Raw genomic sequence first — 11,683 nt, 5'->3', positions numbered from 1 at the left:
TTTCCAAATATCTGACGATTAAACAGTCACTGTAATCTATTTTATAAATTTTTAATTTATTTTGCGATTTAAATTAAATGCATAAAGGAGTATGCATCCTTTAAATAAATTGAATTATTCTCCTAATATGAAACATCAAGTAATTAAGTAAAAGCGATCTCGAATCAATTAAATAACCATGTATTATATAATATTTTTAAATATAAATATTTATCGTATGATTAGTATCGTAAGGCTAAACTATAACTTAATATAAATTTAATATTAATAACTAAATATTATTTATTTATCAAAATCTAGTTAATTAATATGATTCATCTAATAGTTCTCATTGTGATTGATTATTTATAGGGTGAAATGTCAATTTAAAGAATTATAAATTTAAGCTGTAGACCTTGCACAAGTTAATATAAATCAAGCGCATATTGAATAGATGAAAATGAATTCAGGAAATTAATTAAACTAAATATGTATTATTTTTATTATAAAATGACAATCCGTCCACTTACATCCATTATTTTATTATTTCACCATGTGTTCAAGTAGCAATATGCATTAAAATTATAATTATTATCAATTGAAAACAAAGCAATTTAATAATAATTAATAAAAAAATCAATTTTAATAAAATGCTACAATATAAAGACAAAAATGTTTAATAATCAAAGAACATAAAAAATAATTTAGTTTTTATATATTAGAATATATAATTATATATAATTATATTTTCTTAAATTACATAAAATTCTGTCAAAGTATTATAATTCATAGTTTCATCGAAAATTTCTATCAAGAAAAAGAATTAGATAAAGAGAAAAGTTTTTAATGAAAATTACGGATATCTGTTGTATCTTTATTTATATATTATATCTCAGCACATTGGGTGTTAAGATAAACAAACCAGTAAGTATGGACAATATATGATAAATTATGTAGATATATAATTGTGTTATTGGGTGTATTATAAATCTTTGATATAAATCTAATAAATTTTTTTTCATCAAGAAGCTCTTTTACGTGCTAATTTTTATTTTATCCTTTCGTTCAGTTGTAAAATATATTTTTATTCATTGACTTTTCGTTTCCAAAATTTTTTAATGCTATTTGCGTCTTTTTACCACTACTTTTACTACTCTGTTTTATAGCAATACAATCTATCGTACACATCGTTCGCTGTCACTATTGATGTCACATATGCGTTTTTGTTAGCTTTAGTGTTTCATTATCCTTGTCATGAAATTTTCTTTTCATTTTGTGCTCTATTTTACTCACTCACTCATATATGCATACATTCTTTCTCTTTCTTTCTTCGCCTGTCTGGTTTTATTATTCCTTTTTTTTTTTTTGTTTCCTTTGTTTACGCTCATTCAATTTTATCTTATCTTCTAATTTTGTATTCAATTGTATTTTCATTTTACTATTTTTTCACTCTTGTTTATCTTTTTAGTAATTTCTTCTCTTTGTTCATTTTTTTTAACGGTACATACATCAATTTACTTTCAATTTATTAATGTATTACGTCTTCAATTGATCTTATATTATTTGTAAACGATAAATAAAATCTTTAATTTTATTACTTTTAATACTTATATAAATATAATATCTGCAATATATCACTCATAGATGTAATTAGCTCATATTGAATGAGTTATAATTTACGTTGAATGAGTTTAACTAAATATTTATATTATAAGAGTATCATTCTGGATTTTATAAGTATGTCGTTCCATTCTAAAATAGCACTTATATAGAAGTAAAGTAAGCAGTCTATTTATTTATAAGTAGGAATTAAGAATTATAACAGGCATTTTATAAGCATTGAATAAACATTGAAAATATTTTTATATATATATATATATATATATATATATATATATATATATATTTTTTTTTATGATAAAATTAAAGTAATATTAAATAAAATATTATAGCTTACCAAAGATATGACTTGTAGGATGAAAAATAATTTATTATAAGTAACAGAAAACAATATTGAATATGTTGATAACGGCAGTAGTGAATGCGATAGATGGTTTGATGTGTTCTGATGTTATCGGCAGTTTTATTTGAATTAGCCATACATTATTCTCTCGGGCTGTCTTACAAATATAAAATAAAAGGAACGTAATAAAATTAAGAAATAAAAATTTTTTTCATTACGTATTTATGATTATGCGTGAGGGAGAGAGAGAGAGAGAGAGAGAGAGAGAGAGAGAGAGAGAGAGAGAGAGAGAGAGGTGTGTGTGTTGTGCACACGCAATGCGGTAGAGGATTTCAATAAGATAATTTCAATTTGAAGTGTTGAATTTGATATTTACAAATAAATACTGCGATTCAAATTTTCTTAAAATAATTCCTATTATTTTATTTTATACACATATTTTATTATTACAAAAAAATAAGTGTAAACCTTACTTTAACTATACAATATAAAATAAATTTTTGTATAATAAATATTCTTCAATTTAATTTTTATACATATATGTATAGAGTTTTTTTCTTTTTTTTTTTTTTAATGGAAATATCGAAAATATCAACTAGTAATTTTACTTTAATGGAAAATTTCTGTTAAAAGTTATATTAACAAATTCTACAATTCATTCATCATATTAAAATAAGTATATTAAATGTATTAAAACTATGTAGAAACAAACAAACAACTTATAAACAATTTTTCTTATTAAAATTGTGATATCTCTTAATTAAAATTTTTATCTTTTTCCTATTATAAGTCTAAATTAAGTACCTTATTTATTTCAACTTTGTTTACTTATATTATTTTATTGTTAAAACGTAATTTTCTTCAAGACCGTAACAAAGTTCATTCAAATAGAATTTATTTCTTTTTTCCTGTATGTTTTTCTATTACTTTTATTTATTTAGTTGTAATATTCATCCTTATAATTTATAAATATTTACTTTTTATGTATTTTTGTATTATTATTGTCATAAGGGTAATCGGTTAATGTGTAAATATTTCTTTCAAGTTTTAGTGATTATGCCTAAGTGTTTGAAGAAATATTTATCGCATTATTATAAAATTTGTTTGAAATAACAACAAATATAGTTTCCAATATATTTTGCTATTTTAAAATATTTTTCGTAATTATATATTTTTAATACTTTTTAATACTGTATCTCTCATTATATCTGTAATATCATGGATAAATAGGTTTACTAAACATATAAGCAATTATTTTAATTTCTATTCTGATAAGTTTTTAACTTATTATATTCATACATCTTGTTAAAATAATTTTCATTAAGGTATTTATAATCATAAAAAAGATATATACAATTGATTAATATTTTTTCAGTAAAGCCAGTTCGAATAAAATCAATTCCACTTCTTTAATGTAATATTCGTAGTTCTAAAAATAGCTTTTTGTATGCTTGAACTATTTGGTCAAATGTCTAATATTGAACTTTAAAGTAGTAATATTGGATAAATATACAATATATAAAATACTAAATCACGACAATCTTTCTAAAATTAATTATTTTATAATATAATGAACGAAACAAATTGAACGTTATTATATTCATTTATCTTGCTTTGTTTAAAAGAATAATACTTTAATAATAGATGAGCGAGCTGTTTCAGTCGATATTATATATAACAATGCCTTTTCAATAGATTCGGTGCGTTATTTTTTGTTAAAACTGCGTATTTCTCTTGAACGTATATACATTGTTTAGATTTTAGAATTACTTAGCATATATACATTTTTAATATATTTTTAATAAATTTATATGGATATTGTCAATATTTCATTATAATTTATCATTCAGTATTATGTAATATGAGAATAACGATATTAAGTTATAAAAGGATTTAGTTTCTTTTTTCGAAAATTAGTTGCTCTGTTAATATTATAATGTAAAAAATGTTGAAGCTAACGTTAGAATAATCAATTTGATAAATAATACGATTGTTTTAATCATCAATTTCATAAACTTTTTTTCTGGTATTATTAAACTGTTGGTATTGTATACGAAGACAATATTTCGTGAATATTGTGGTTTACTTTTGTCGACCGGATCTGAAATTAAAGGATTTAGGTCGTGTTGTTGCTATATATACTTTGTAACGATGCTTCAGAACCATTTTTCAATACTCATGAAATATCATCTTCTTCAAACTTTGATTATTCTTCGAAGTAATAAAATACTTGTATTAATTAATTAATTATCATCTTCTGGAAAATTTTAGTCTACTCTACTATAATTTCTTTACAATTTATAGTATTACATAAATATATTTTTTGAATTTTTATGCTAAAGGCATGATAAGAATGTGCAATGATTAAAAATAAAAAAAAACAGCTTCTTCATAGGCACACGTGTGTTATTAAGATTTATAGTTGGTATAAAATTTATTTAAAAATACCAAGTGACTTTTTAGCTTTTGACACATGTATTCAAATTTTATTCATACAAATTGAATTGCGTTTTTGTCATTCTATTATTTATATTATTTTTAATTGTTTTTTTTTATCTAAAGACACTCATTTGTTTATGTAATTTTCGCAGATATCGATTATATTACACAATTTTCACTTTCACATTAAATTATACTTTTTCTCATTCGATATATGTTGATTAAATAATTACTTTTACTTTATTTTTTTTTTATCAAAATATTTTTTTTAATATTAATATTTAAACTGCACATTATGAATAAAATATTTTGCTCTCTTTTCATTCCTAATGCAATGAATTTTTTTATTAAGTTACGTCTTCTTACTGTAGTAATCTACCAAAACCCGACAATAATACACATTTCTTTTTTTTCGTTAAAATTTTACCATTTATACATAGTTAATCTTTTGAATAGACTTATAAATAGATAAATAGCTTCATTACAAGAACAGACATGTTGATATGTAGTGTATCTTTCTATGTTTGTAGTTCAAAACCATTTTTTAAATCAAACGGCGACCGATGGATAAATATATTAGTTAAGCTTCGTTTAATGCTTCAAAGTAAAAATAAAGTTCGTAAATATTTTAGAAGCGTTACGGATAAACTTTTTAATATTAATAATTGTGTATGTGTGCGTGCGCGCGCGCATGTGTGTGTGCGTGTGTGTGTGCGTGTGTGTGTGTGTGCTTTTTTAAGTGTCAGTGAGTTATAAAGGACTTCTACTCAACTTTTATAAAAGAAATACAATTATTTATTCGACAAGCTCTAATATCCATAGTAATTTTTCAAACTCTACTGATCTATTATGTATTTATTGATGTATTAGTATTATAATAGTTAACCATTATATTCAATAAATTTGAACTTAATAATCAGGCTCCATAATTGTTCCATATTTAGCCAAAGCTTCATACGTAATCTAACTGACAATATATATACAAATAAACGTTGATAAATATCAAAATGATATCGATCTATCTAAGAATAAATATAATTAAATTTTCTTTCCTAAACTTCCTAAACAACTTTACAAGTGAAAAGTCGTGGTTTGATGCAGGAGCATTCACAATGCAGACAATCATTACCCTCTTGACAACGACTCCACACTCCATTTACATCTATATACAACCCAGTATACGCTCATTATTTAATATCCGAGCGCAATTCATTCTATTCGCCCGATGCAGCCACGATTAATGCGGCATAAAGTGCTTTGCCCATTATTTGGAGACCATCGAGGAGACTCGGAATCCTTACCACGATTCCACTTTTCCTCTCTCACTAACGATTATCAAAACGTCGAATCACTCATTCGACAGTCTCGTCCCAGCCGCGCTCCTCACTCCTTAGCAAACAGCTCGGGTGCTACTACTTCCTTACGGATTCCCCACCCCAGGCGCGCGCCTACGTTCCGCGAGCTGAACTTCGGGAGCGAGAGGGAGAGCGCGTACGTGTCAGCGGTGCCGCTAACAACGGCTTAGTCGTGCCTCCGGCGTGGCCAGAGCTCTTTCCTTGGCGGCGCGCTGCCTCAACTCGGCCTCCGTCGCGTGCTCGTCCTCGTGATTCGAGCTCCTGGAGGAACAGCCTCGCTGGAGTCCGGCGTCCGCGGCCCGAGGTAAACGGCTTATCCGGCGTCTATCGCCGGGGTGGTTGAGACGGTGATACCTTGGCGCGTGCGAATCCCCCGAATCCTTGCCGAGCGTGAATATTAAGTTTGCGATAATACACGTGACGGCCGATCGGCGGGGAGTTGCTGGATATTCGCGGTCGAGAGGTTATCCTTCCTTTAGATTTGGCGCGCGAGTGAACCTCGTATCTCGGCTACGAATTAGCTAAGAGCCAAAGTATTCATCAATTTTAAAGATAAGAATATTCAATGTGGACAAAGTTTTGCGTCTCGATATGAATTATTTGTAGATTCGGTTAATTAACTTAATTTAACGACCAATTACCCTAACTTGCGTTCAGTGGTTCCGCGTGGTAGTTTTTTTTATTTCGGATTACTCTTATCAATAGTACGTGTTGAACATTTAAGCTAACTAGAGATTGTAAATTAATTAACATTACACTAGCGTGCAGTAAGTACTTTGTAAACGAGGAAAAAGAAAAGTAAGAGACAAATGTGTCATAGGATGATGACAAGTTTATAACGATCGTCATCAGCATTATCGTTATGGACATTATCTTTTATGGCACTACGTGCTTTAATAATTTCTACTACAAAACTTTCAAATGATTTTACAATAAAAGCATCTATTAATATTCATAGTGCAATATAAATTTAACTATCGGCATTAATGTATAATAATTAAAATTGTTTGTTAATTCATGATTATGTGTCGAATTCAATCGGTTTGACACATTTTGTATAATATTCGCAATATATCTCATTAATATTATATTTTTCTCAATAATTACATTTATTGATTTTTAATGTTATTGTAATTTTATCGACTTTTATATTACTTTAATATAACTTTTTGATTTATTTATAGCTTAATATAAGTAATATAAATGTAGTAAGTAGTAAGTAATATAAAACGTAATATAAATATAAATATGCTATTTATAGAAGAATAAAATAATTAAAAATATTAATATTCGTGTTTATTATATTTAACTTATTTTATGAATTATAAATTAAAAATAACAGAAATTCTAGCGCACACAAATGATTTTATCAATTTTAAAGATAATTTTCAATTTTAAATCCTAATAATTAACATTTCATATTTGCATATAAAATGAAAAGTTATTACTTATAATAATTTCCTTTAATGTCAAAATAGATGACAGTGGAGGATAATTTTATGGTGTGATGCAGATTCGATCAATTTTAATATCGTTCGTTCATCCGGTGAATTGCTATGCAAACAACAGTACGATATTAAATTATATAATAGAGTTATTTATTTATTTAATAAATAATATGTATTTTAGTTGAATTTTGTAGTAAATACTATCATATGAAATGAAGTAGAAGTGGTCGAATAAAGTCAGACATTCGTTTAATTCTGAATTATTTGAATTTTTTACGTTATTCCGTTGATTTTTCATCTTATAAGAAACTTGTTTATTTACATGATGAAATATATATAAAAAAAATAATATTCATATATTGTAAATATTATCGCTAATTATTTATATTGCAATGTGTTCACATTCGATGTATTCCTACTTTTTTTTTTTTTTTTAGATGCTTTTAGATATTTTTAAATACAATTAATTATAAAGTTAGAATTTTCATCTTATTTTAATAAAATAATTCTATTAAAAAATGAAAGTAATGAATTTATATTTTAAATCATACGTAAGTTTTATGTATTTCTTCAAATAAACTTTAAAAGAATAGTACTTTATATAATATCCTTTTAATTAAACGTTTTATTACAAAGAATTTTGATTGTATGAGGAATAGTAAATATTTAAAATAGTTATAAATTTCTTATATAAAAATGATATCATTTCTTATTCTATAAAATAAAAATATTTAATCAATATACATACAATTTTTATTATTTTATTTTCAATATCAATAAATAAAATGATTTTATAAGTAATCAGGATCTTTATATAATTTTATATATATGTACAAATTTTGATAAATTATACATTTGTTTAATGTAAAGAAATTCGTTGATATTAATTAGTTCAGAACTTTCTCATAATTTACATTATATCCGATATAAGATTTCTTGATTATGAAATATTAATTTTATTGTGAGTATATTTCTATAATTACTCGAAATTTTACCTAATATTTTAACAGAATTTTTATAAATAATTATGCTATATCAATATTTGTATAAGAAATTTTTAGTATAATTCCAAATAAAATCCAAGAAAATTAAATAAATTATTTCTTCATTGATAAAACATTACTTACGGTTTTAATTACAGATTTAATCAAAATATCAAATAAATTGAAAAAATTTTTTTATGCTATGAATTTTTATAAAAATATTTACACTGTCTAATGATTAAGATAAAAAAATAATTAACTTTCTTCATTTTAAATAAAATCTCAGTTAATTTTTGATTTTTTTTTAGATAAATTATTTGCCAAAATTTTTGACGTTGAATGAAACAGGTAAGGATTTTAAATTTCATACCATTTTTCGAAAAATTAATTAATATTATGCCAGCGCCAAAGTAGTTATATGAAGTTCATATATATTTTTGTATGAATTATTTAACGATATCTGAGTAATGGAGCATTTGGTCAGGTTGTCTTTTAAGCACAAACATTTGAATAAATTAAGCTTATAATTTTTCTTGAAAATTATCTTAATGTATCTAAAAGTATTTATTACGTTATGAATAGTGTAATATTTTAAAGAAAATATATTAGTATCACTAAATAAATACATTATTAAGTAAATGTACTATTTTTTATTTATTATATATATATATATATATATATATATATATATAGTATTAAATAATTAAAAAATAATTTATAAATGTCCAAGTATTGCTATGTACAAATAATTACTTATATAGCTACAACATCTCATATTCATAAGTTTGGAAAAGAATTCATATAGATTTGCATTTAAAGTGAATACGATGAAGGCAGCGAAGAATCTCTTTTTTTTTCGTTTCCAAACTTCTTATCAGAAATGCGCACGTGTATACGTTTTTATATGTTTTAAATGTGAGCATGATACTTCTTCGTTTTGTTCTTCTTCTTCCTCTTCTTCTTCTTTTCGGCTTGAGCACTCCTCCGAACTCTGCTCGTGCATTTCGACTATTGTATTTATATCAACCAATCAAGAAGTAGCATTGGTGAAAATGAGGCTGAAAGAATATTACGAATATAAGAGCAAGAGAAAAAGAAATTTAGAATGTAAGAGAAAAAAATGGATTAAAAAGAGGGTAACAGATAAAGATAGGAATAGAAAGACAGAGAACGGAGAGCATGAATTAAGAAGAGAATAGGAAAATTAGAAAAGAAAGAAAAGAGATGAAATTAGAAGATGATAGAAATACCGAACAGACATGCAAATAGAGAAAAAGTGGTCAATAAATTTTTTTATTTTACAAAATTACAAAGACCGTACACGCTGTTTTTAATGTTTACCACACTTCTCATATATGGCCAGTAAATTTTAATTTTTTATATTAATGCTCTTCTAGTATTTATTCATCTTGTATATCTTATATCTTTAACTTGATTTATTTGATATTATCATGTAATGTCGCAAAATGACTAATTTTTTTGTATTTGTTAAATGAAACACATTATATTTCTTTTGCCAATCAATAATATAATTTAATGTAATTTTTATGCTTCATACGTATGTAATATTAAAATGAATTTTTATTATTAACATTGATTTTTTAAATATATTTATTTAACTAAATATTTTAATAATGTCATTGTATTATTTTATGAAGTTTTATTACAAATTTATAATTACATTGTTGGATTTATAAACATATGCTAGCAATGGAAATTGTACAAATACTCTTTCTAAATTCGTATAATATGAAATTTAAAAAAGAAACTTTTATTATTTTTTAAATTTTACTTTAATAATTTACTTTCATTTTATAATGAATATTGTATAATAGTGCATTTTATTTTCATTAAAATAATATCTTATTTTACTTCATATTCAAAATTCTTTTAAAATATCGAAAGATTTACAATACTTTATTATTATTACATCAGCTATAAATCTAGTTTTTATAATGTTATGATTAAATTAAGAAATTTAAAAAGGGTAAACTGTGTACAATATTAATAAAATAAAAAAAAAAAAACATAATTACTGGCTGATAATTATAACATGTCTGCTTTCATCATGAAAATTTTAGAGACACGTTTCATCGATCGCCCTTTTAAAAATGCTCGACATTTTTAGAAAAAGTCGAATTTTTATTAAAGTTTAACTATAAAGCTATAGAAGTTATGAAATTTCTTCATTGTTTAGAAAAATTTAGAAAAATTGTAACACTAATATTAACGAGAAAATTCGTAAAGCCATATATATATATATATATATATATATTTTTTTAAGAATAATGAATTATAAATTTCCATGACATATTGGTATTATTGATATTTGATTAACGAAATTTATAATATTTTTTATTTACTTTCTTCAATTATTTATTTGAGCAATTGAAAATTATGTCGTAATCCTTAATTATTTAAAGTGATATTTTTTTTTATCATAAACGTCAATTAATTTTTATAAATTTCAATAAAACACATCATATTATTTATTAGTTATTTTAAAATTATGTACTAAATTATATTTCTAAAAAATTAATTTAATATCAAACTGCTATTTGTAAGTTCTTTAAATATATATCTATATTTGATAAAATCATGAAAATGAATATTTATAAAAGATAATTATTTTTCTGTCTCATAGATATTTATATCAGTTTTAACTTTTATTATGGAAATGGTGATAATATGACAGAGATGTTTTCAAATTAGAAATCTCGTTAGTATTCACAAAAATTAAAAATGTCTTAAATGTGTAATTAACAAAATTATAAAACTCATTTGAAGCTGTTTGAGTATACGCTATCAATGGGTTTTGTAATAAGTCGTAAGTTGTATTCGTCAGTTTCGTGGCATTTATTGGATTTCAAGGTTTGTGGTTTTGCCAAATTTTGTAATTAGTCGATTATATGTTTAAAAATAAAGATATAAAAACAAGAATAAAAATAATTTATTGCTGTTCAGTTAGAGAATACTTTTTCCAATTGTATTTACTATATGATCTCTTATGTTGGATTTATCTCAGCATTTTGTGTGTTATAATAAAATGATAGAATTTACAAATTCTTTAGTATCTCAGCAGAGTCTTATTGAAAATATTTAGACAAGGAAATCTACATATAGATCTTTTTTTAAAATCATAATTAATTTCAATAGTTGATTAAATTTTATTCGTTTGATAACTTTGTTTGTAATTTAACAATTACATATGTTATATATTATACGTAACATAAAGACACAAATATTTACCTAAAAAATTAGCTCATTTTATTTAAAAAGGAATATGTTCTATTGACAATTAATGTACTATAATTAATAATTTATTTACGAATTATTTAATTCAATACATAAATTATTATAGTTATTATATATGATATAAAATATATTGTATAGTAGATGTTAAATATCAAATTTTAAATATATATGTTTTATATAAAATATTAATTATTCAAGCTATAATATTTTTAATTTGTGATAATTGATATAATTGTAATTTAATTATATGTTAATTAAATA

The sequence above is a fragment of the Ceratosolen solmsi genome, unplaced genomic scaffold (genome assembly GCF_000503995.2).
Source record: "Ceratosolen solmsi marchali unplaced genomic scaffold, CerSol_1.0 scaffold35, whole genome shotgun sequence".
Lineage (NCBI taxonomy): Eukaryota > Metazoa > Arthropoda > Insecta > Hymenoptera > Agaonidae > Ceratosolen > Ceratosolen solmsi.
Note: the sequence above shows the minus strand (reverse complement) of the source record.